General features: G+C 37.6%; 1 non-coding gene across 1 annotated transcript; it reads right to left on the reverse strand.

Moving 5' to 3' along the window:
* Positions 1-419: 419 nt before the first annotated feature.
* Positions 420-490, reverse strand: Trnag-gcc (transfer RNA glycine (anticodon GCC)). The gene has a single exon. It is a non-coding gene; the product is annotated as a tRNA-Gly (tRNA).
* Between the last annotated feature and the right edge of the window lie 6220 nt (positions 491-6710).

The raw sequence follows: 6710 nt of genomic DNA on the forward strand, positions 1-6710 counted from the left end.
CGGCGGCAAATCCCGCGCGATCCATTGTAGCTTAGCCGTTATGATAATGTGGCTGCACCTTTATGTGACGTCTGGTTGTACCTTTATGTGATGTGTGGCGCAAGTGTGTTGTGTCCTTTACACAATTTGTGTTGCGATGCCGGAGAGGATTACGTTGCTATTGTTCAAACGTCAGGCGCTCGTTGTTTGTGTTGGCTATTTATTTTAATTAATTCAAAATAGATTAACGGTAATAAAGGCGTGATGTTAATGTTCGTTATACATTAAGGTAAATGAAGGTTGTTTATAAAGTTACTGTGTAAATAAAAAAAAGTTTTTGAATCTGTTGTTTTTTTATAGTTATCGCATATAAATGGCAACATATCGTTAATAAATGGCAACGGGAGCTAAATTAATACGGAAAACAGTCAAAAAGATATTGCATCGACCGGGAATCGAACCCGGGCCGCCCGCGTGGCAGGCGAGCATTCTACCACTGAACCATCGATGCTCATGCCTTCTATTTCAAATTAGAGAATCACATCACATATACCTTTCTACATTTTAATAACAACACCTGATAAGCTTATCTTTAGTTCCTTTTGATAACGTACTTAGTACAAATAGTTACTCTATTACATTCAACTACATATTCTCCTCATATTCCGTGTCTCGCATGACTTGCCGTGTTCCACCGTCTGTGCGGCTCGGATCCGGTGATCCGGCAGATAAGCGGCGCCGGATGCCGGACGGAAACAACAGGCTCGGCGCGTACGCCTGATAACGCTTGCCACAGCTATTTAGATATATAGGTATTTATGTACATAACAGCCACTGTTAGTAAAATGATTGACTTGTTTATCTTCACGCATGAAGAGGCGTGGCTAAGAGAATGTTACTAACTGGAGTCGACGTTGTCATGCTTTCACTTCTGCCAAACACACATGTCTGCGTCCAGTCTGACAAGCTGCGCAACGATGCAATTGAAAATGCATATGTACTTAAACTTATGAACTATTTATTACTATTGGCGCGGTAATAATATGAATTGGTTGCATTGCTTCACCCATAGCGCGTTTCTACTAAACGCACTTTTTGATGAGTTTTGAGAGACGTATTGAGATTTGTACGCATGGCGAGTCCTGTTGGTTAAATGCTCTAAGAGGTAGAATGAGTTGGAGTGGAAGGTTGATACTGGACGTGTGGTCAGTGAATCCATTCGAAGGGGTTGAAGTCCTGTGGAATTCAGTGCTAGACGGTAAGTATTTACATACGTAGTCGAATATTTGTATTCATATACAAGTGCTTTGTTAGGCGTAAATGAATATAGACACATTTAAATGTTACCATAGTCCTGCACATAGATAGCTTTTCACATGTAAATAACGGATTAAACCGACTTTGAAAACTTTTCATTCCAAAATGATCGATACCCTTGAGAGAGTTCACTAAAGCGATACGCGCCGCTCAAATCCCTAGATAACTAAGATATTTAGAAGACATAACTCAATTAGTTTACACAAAAGATAAACAGCGATTCAAGCACTAAAGGGATTATCGTTAACCCTACAATCTTGCATGACCTTTAAAAACCGTCGCGCTGCCACTCAGGACTTAATCACAGTTCGTGCTCCGGCTGCTCGCTCCCACCGCTCCCGGCATCTCGCTCCCAACGCTCAATATGCAGTGTAAACACTCCCGGGATCCCGCGCAGATGCGATCCCGCGGGATTAGCGCCGGGACGCGTGCGCCGTAATCCCGGGCCGGGGGATTAAGGCGATGTGAAATTAATTGCTCATAGAGTTGGGTCATGATTGTGATTAATTTGTAACGGTGGAGGTTTTTGAGGTATTTTTTTGGTTATTTTTCCTGGAAATTGATATGAGGATAATGATTAATTGATGACTGGAGGATAATCTGCTTTTTCAGGGTTGTGTCGTATGTGTATCTGAAAAGTATAGTAGGAATTCTAATACTCATGCTTATCGCGTCCGGCCGACGACCGACAGCTATATGCGTCAATAGCCACAAGATGAAATGGTCATCTTTTTAACTGAAACACTAAACCCAAAACAAGTTATTCGAAGGAACAGACCAACAAAACGTTTTGAACTATCTTCTTCCAATTAATAGTTGACCACAACAATTAAGACAACAAAAACAGCACCCATCTTTGGCAGTCGAGTAAAAACCCAAAAGTCATTAGCACTTTTCATTTTCCATTTCCCATTGGTGCGTTCTGAACAATAACCCCATATCGCCATAACTTCCCGCCAGTGGGACAATGCCATGGTTTATGGGGTGTGTGGCACCATCATAAATTAACACTCGTATTTATTGACCATGTTGTACATGTGTGGGTCGTATTTATTGAGCATGTGTGCGTGAGCTTTATAGCGCCCTAATTGGTGGGTCAGTTCAACTTCTACTAGCCTTTAATAATGTTATTAGTTTGTTATGTTTTTTTCCCTTACTTGTGTGGAACCCTCGTGTTTTGTTCTGTTTATAATTTAATGTTTCTGACACGTTTCAAATCTATTAAAGGTTGGCGAGGTTTTTAATGTTATTTTAGGGTCGAAACAAAATATTTACCTAAAGGTTTTTAATTTTATAATGTAGTATAATAATTAGACAACAAATAATATAGGTATACTTATAGAAAAACTAAAATGAGTTAATACGTTTGTTTGCACCCAGCTTTTGCGGTACCTACTTAATAGTAGATAAGTAGAGTATGTATGTTACTTCACTAAACCTACAAAAAACAATATTTACGCACCATTTCTTCAAATAAATTACCTTCAAGTAGCCAAAGATTCTCAAGAAACTCAATCTGTACACGTAAACACAGCTAAACCTGGCGAGTGCGTATCTCCTATAAGGGTAGGCCTCTCAATCCTGCCAGACGAAGGGATTAGTCACTGGCTAGCCCCCACCCCCACGGGTCAAGTCCCGAATATCCCGCAGACATTTCAAAAAAGATTACCCGTTGCCAACGCCCAAATTATACATTATCTACCGCAGAACGAATGCTTTGGAAATTATTATTTGCTAAAAAGGATTTTTGGATTACGGCAGAATTTAAATTATGTTATATTTTTGTAATGTTAACTCGTTTATTTTAAGGCTTTAATCTGCTACTTGGTATCAAAGATGGTTATGGATTTCGAGAATGTTGGCCATTGAGTCATTGTCCATAACAGTAATTGGCACGATAACTGCTTAATCCACATTACACAATATGTCAGCAGCCTCTCCGTGCCAAGTCCGGACACTTAGTATTCAGTCCAATAACAAACAGCCAGAGATATTATCCAAATATATTTACTTCAGCAGCATAATAAACGCGAGTCTTCTCAAACAATTGACGTCCATTCAATCGCGAATGAAAGAATTTGAATATAAAACACGTTCAAATACAAAACGAGAAATTATTTCTTTATAAAAAGCAGCCGAAACATTTCGCGGCCGCCATAATGCGGGAAAAAATAACGAATCACTCTCCCCCCGCACATACCTTCTGGTAAAGAGAGAAAAACTTTGCAGAATGGAGAGCTCGTATTGTGCGCGCCGTCAACGCCGACTTTTTATTCTAACTCCACTTAAAAATTTAACAGTGTCGTTTGAAAAGGTCGCCGTCAAGTGGCGCAACAGTGGCGACACTGAAAGCCTCCGGACTGTAGTGTAAAGCAAAATAAAAAATTACATATTGAATTCAATTTGTGTTGGCGGGAGAGGCTTCGGTGCAGTCGAGTGCGAACATTCTCTATTATTGTGAAAAGAAAAATATGCGCATGTTTTCACTGCAAATGCTCAATGACAAAAACTTTACTAATTTAATAAAAATGTTATGAAAAGTAGACTAAATGGTATTTTGTTAAAACATGTATTTTAATGGACAGTAGGTATATTCCGTCCATACAATCCATATACAAATTACCATATTATAATAATCTTGGCAAGAAAAAGAATACAACAGCTGTTTCTTTCTGTATGAGAGGTACTTTTTTGAATGGAGACAATTTGCCAACAATTATACGATTTCATTTTTTCAGCGTTAGATAGTCCATTTTCATAAGGAAGGCTACTTTTCGTTACACGGCCCACGGAGAAGTCACTAGCTGAAGAGTATTTGTTTTCATAGTGTAAATGATATGCCATCTGTTCCTTTAGTAATATAACGTGATTATCGATATATGTACTCGGGTGCAAGGGGCACAAAGGACGGTTCACGCGATTGATTGCGTTGTGGGCGATATCGACGGCTAAACGCATATTGACAATATCATAAAAAAAGCTACTAAAGCCCTTGGCTTTATTTTGAGACTTTCAGCTGATTTTAGAAATATAAAAACATTTAAAATACTTTATTGTACGTTTGTCCGCAGCCACTTGGAGTACGCTTCACAAATATGGAACCCAAACTATAGCATATACATTGATAGGATTGAGCGTGTACAGAAACGTTTCCTTCGATTTTTACAATTTAAGACACGTAAATACTCTTCCAATTATATTGTCAGGTGTAAAAGGTTTCATATGTTACCTTTACACGAGCGTAGGCGTATAGCTGATATAACTACTCTCTTTAAAATAGCTAATGGTGAGATGGATTGTCCGGAGCTTCTCAGTAAATTAGGACTGGTAACACACACTGCACTGTTAAGGAACCCCCGCCTCCTTCATGTCCCACGGGTTAATACAACATACAGGCAAAATTCATTTATGTTAAGAGCAAGCAAATCTCTCAATGTAATCTCGCGTGATGTTGTTGACTTAGATTTGTTCAATACCAGTGTTGCTCGTCTTAAGCGTTGTCTAGTTAGTAATTTTTTTATTTAACTTTTTTTTAATCACAGGCAATACGAGTTTTTACTATTTTTCCAGAAACCAATCGAAATTTTCTTTTTTATTAGTATGTAAATCTAATTGTGAAAACTTGTAAATGGCCTTCAAGTGTCATATTATTTCTCTCATATTGTTTCCTCTAGCTGTAAGTTTTCCGAAAATGTTAAAATAAAATAAAATAAAATAAAGAATAAGTATACGGAGTTGCCAACTGTATGCACGGATTTAAGTTTACAGTAAAAATGTTGTGTGTAGGTAAATTCTGGAGATAAGAGACAATTTCCTTTATGGCTTTTTAAAACCTAGCACCTGTTTTACTATTACTGCATAAGAGCAATCAGTCAATGATCCTAGATGGAGGAGGTGTAATCTATTTGGATAAAAATAAATCCTTTAACGAGGGCGATCAAATGTTTACTTTAAAAATCTTAGCCCTTACTTTGAGGAAAAACCAAACCCATGTATATGCAATCCTAGCTTTTCTATGTACACAATCAAATCGTATTTATACGTATGTTATTGATCGTAACCACTGAATGTATGGCACATCCACGGCTCTCGCCACTGGGCACGGAATTCCCGCAGCTATGCGCGGAATGTTACAGGTATGCGCGCTGTAATTTGATTTTGTTTCGCACGGTATTGTTGTGCACGACTGTACCTGAAATTAGTATCACGAAGGTTTCTTGAAAACGGATTTATTATATCGTTTGATTAAGAATAGCGGTGGTAGTTAAATCATATAAAGTTAGTGCTGTATTTTGAAAGGGTTTTAGTTGCTATTATTTATGATATCTGAGTTGTCTTTTCGTTTGGTATAAATAATTCTGCAGAGTGCTGTCAACTGCTCTGTCATGTTCCTAACAAATCCCCATATCCAACAGTTACATATTTATTTGTATATTTTACTCATGCGTAACCTAGGTAAAATTCTTGCCAATTTTGTTGTATCAAACATGACTGACGATATCTTAATTTGGTATGTCAGATGAGACACCTCATAAACTGCATTTTTCAGACAAACGACGTAAAATGTATCTAACAGAAATTGCAAGTATGCCTACGCGATTTAAAATTGCCAAAATCAGTTTTTAACAATAAATGTTATCACTTTTCCGCGGTTATTATCAGCTATTAACAAGTCTTAAATCAATCCCCGTTTAGTTTTATTGCCGACAATCATGTCGACTAACTGTCGCCCCCTGCTTCGCTTAACTTTATGACGAATAAAAATTTTACGAGCTTATTCAATGGATGGCTATTTCTATTAAATACTAGTTGTAAGGGTGGTTTGCAGGGGGAGGATTTCAAGCTTTACTGTAGTTTTATAGAGGTTAATTAGTTGTATGGAGGTCAGGGTTACCGTTTATTGGGTAGTAAAAATAATTGAATGATAGTGGTCAATTAGAACATCAAGTTGTCTGATAATATAAATAACTGTTGATAATGTTTATGTTTGATGTTTCTTAAAGTTTCATGAAGGAAGAACAAATCGTAATAAAAACTTTTCTTTTTGACAACACAAATCTTCATATTTTAATAAATAATACAGTGCTCGATGTTCGTACAACAGTTTTATCGTTGCCAACGATGTGAATAGATTAATTTAGATAAGTAAAAAATTCAAATTAAACCCAAATTAAAAATATAAACTTAACAACCTTCCACAGTATAACATAAAATTGACTATAACAAGTACAAGTACACAAGTTGTGGAGGATTTAAAGCGCGCAACAGAAGCTCGGCGCTCACTCGCCGCCCAGCGACCCCGGCGCCCGCCCGTGCCGCCCGCCCTATAATACCACGGGGAAACACGCGAACATACAATAATATACAATTTAGTGTTTCATTCATTAGTGATATCATAGACTTAGAAGTAGTTT

The sequence above is a fragment of the Helicoverpa armigera genome, chromosome 11 (genome assembly GCF_030705265.1).
Source record: "Helicoverpa armigera isolate CAAS_96S chromosome 11, ASM3070526v1, whole genome shotgun sequence".
In the NCBI taxonomy this organism is placed as follows: Eukaryota; Metazoa; Arthropoda; class Insecta; order Lepidoptera; family Noctuidae; genus Helicoverpa; species Helicoverpa armigera.